Below are 3,138 nucleotides of genomic sequence, written 5' to 3' on the forward strand. Positions count from 1 at the left end.
CTCAACATCTCCACCTCATACTTGAAAAAACAAAGATCCCGAACTTTGTGTTTTAAATACTTCCTGACAAATATAGTGTATAGCTCAATCTTGAATTCCAATGGAACATCTACACAGTCTATTAGTATTTACAGCTTGGACATTTGGCAAGGAATTTTGACCGTGCCCAGATGAGAAACAATAAAACTCTCTTGTGTGACAAATTGCTTTGGTATTGAGGGTCACCGCCTGGGTGTGAGCAGAGTCAGTCGGGGAGAAAACTAACCAGTTCAGAGTGTAGTCCTAATGGTTATACTTTAATGAAAAGTTAACTTATATTTAAAAATTAAGCCACTATTTCTGATCTGTTTTACCATTAAGATTGAAAGTGGACCTTCTGTGTTATTTGTCATCCATTAATACACCTTGATATTATCCATCCCTTCTCTTAGTATGTTCTTAATGGCAAGGACACCAAAAAAAAAAAAAAACCTTTCCACCAAATACATAAAAAAATCACATGTGTACTTTTCACAAATTAATTCTTTCAAGATAACACGTATCAAAAACTTACTAGGCTTAGTAGTGGGAGGATACAAAGATGTATGGTGCCGTTCTTACCTCTGGGTGCTTCCAGTTTAAAGGAAGAGGCAGGTTTTCAAATAGATCAAGAAAATTTTAGGGTAAGTACCCAGCAGTTGGCAAAGGGATGGAGTCTTACATGATTTAGGAAAAAAAGAGATGCTCTTTGTCTAGACTGATGAAGAGTATTTCACTGAAAAAGGAGATTGGGAGGATGGTAGAATTGTGAAGGATGTACCTTAAAGGCTGGTAGGATTTTGAAAGCAAAATTGAAGAGTGCAGTCTCTGACCTTAACGAACTATAAGACCCAGGAATTACTGTTTCAGGAACCATCTGAAGATGATGTCTGTGGTTTCTTCCAACACCTTCAACTTTTTGAAGAGTTCTGTGTGTTGGATGACTAAGCCAACATGGCCCAGTTATCTCCTAGGGATCTCAAAGGTACATTTCAAATGTAGATAAAGATCTCTATGTCATACCTAAAAGACCTCAGAATTGGAAGAAGCTGCTCCAATTATGCACAAAATTGACCAATGCTAGGCTATAAATGGCACATGGAAGCTTATTAGCTGTCTCTTGCTGGCAGGCTGAGTGACCTTGAACCCAGAGCCCAAGTCATAGTATTTGGGGGAGTCACAGAGGATGAAGGCTTGACTGTGCTGCCAGGACAGAAGCAGAGACCTTGTCATGATTCTTCAGTGCCCAGCACAATGCACAGCCCACCCAAAGCCCTGAAAGATTAAGTAAAAATGAAAACATAGATCAAATCAGTCTTCAACACAACTACTACCATATCCTTCCCAGATAAATCTCAATTAACAGACCAATAGGGTTAGCCAAAGTTTACATTAAACAACCATGTGGGGATATGAAGAGGATTCAAGATAGAAGATCACTCTGAGGCTCAGAAATGGAGTCATTTAAAAAGTCACTTTAGTGCCCGAGTCCTTCTATCTCTCTTCCTTCCCTTCAGTTTGGGTGATGCCTCTCTAATAGTTATATGCTTTCTGTCTATCTTTCAGACTTGATGAGTCATCATACAATTATTTAAATGGACTATTCTGATTTTCTCTCTAAATATAGGAGAGCACATCTCTCTCAATGACACAGTATTGCCCTGTCTTTACCATCTGCCAAAATCATTATTCAAATTACTCATTACTTTACTCACTGCTCATTCCTGGGGTGTCATTTGTAATAATAAATATCATTTTACCTAACCAGTCTTCAGTTAGGGCCAAGTCCATCCCTATAAATGAGGCAATAGTCACAATACCCCTAGAAATTTATCTAGAAAATTCACAAAAAGCCATTTTCTATCTTTTAGCACAAACATTAAAAAAGTAACAGACTAAATTATGAAGATGAAACCCTCAAATATTTGCATTTTGTTTACTGAGGTGAGTGAGACAGGAGTTATTCCACCACCCCCATTTTCTATATAAGAACAGGGAAAAGTGTAACGTGGCCAGTGCCACACAGATGTGACGCACCTGCCCCCAACTTATCCTGCTAAACGCAGGCATCGCCCACTTTAACAAGCCTTCAGGTTCTGAAATGACTATTCTCCACCCTTTACTCCAAACCTCCACCCACTGCTCAGTGTCTCACACTTGTTCTAATTCTGTTTGGGGCAAGAATAAAATATAGAATACCTCCACTGAAATCACCGTACTTATTTTCCATAAATTGCTTTCCATGATGGCATCCACTTTTTCTGCCAGTTTCCACTTTGTCGTTTAGACCATTTAACTGGCCTACACAGTACATGGTGTGTCTCTCTCTTCAGTGACACATGAGATTCCTGTGCCTATTCAGGCACAAACAGAGTGGTCAAATTTCCTCACTGTAAAGCTAAAGTTTACCCAGAGGATTCAATATCCTTCTCCTGATCGGTTGCCCTTGAGGTGTCTATTTCTGCATACTCTGACTTCCATCAGATCTCTATTGCCCTCCTTGAGAGACAAAGTACTGGGCGCAAGTCAATATGTCCCAAGGTAGAGTTCAAGTAGAATAAAACAACTGCTTAAGTCTTCAGGCTTGAATATCTGGGGGAGTAAGTTTCATCTGATTTCACAATCCCCAAGTATATTTTATCTACCGGACCTTGACTTATTGATAGAGGAAAAAAATTAACACACTCAAAGAATGTAATAAAGACCAATTTTGGCAACTCTGAGTAAAGAAAACACCATTAGGAATTGCTTTTCTGGAAAAAAAAAGCTTGATTTATTATAAAAAAATATCCATCTACATTCCACACAAAGCTTAGAACTTTTTTTCTATGAAGCACAGGAAAAGGTATCTTGATTACAAAGGTTCCCTTTCTCAATGCTCCCAGAACATTATAAACATAAAGTTGTCATGCAATATGGAAAGAAGACTCTCATGTATAGAAACTTAAGAGTCCCAGAGGTGGGCTTCCTTGGTGGCTCAGTGGTTGAGAGTCTGCCTGCCGATGCAGGGGACACGGGTTCATGCCCCGGTCCGGGATGATCCCACAGGCCGCGGAGAGGCTGGGCCTGGGAGCCACGGACACTGAGCCTGTGCGTCCGGAGCCTGTGATCCACAACGGG

Source organism: Mesoplodon densirostris, chromosome 13 (genome assembly GCF_025265405.1).
Source record: "Mesoplodon densirostris isolate mMesDen1 chromosome 13, mMesDen1 primary haplotype, whole genome shotgun sequence".
Classification (NCBI taxonomy): domain Eukaryota; kingdom Metazoa; phylum Chordata; class Mammalia; order Artiodactyla; family Ziphiidae; genus Mesoplodon; species Mesoplodon densirostris.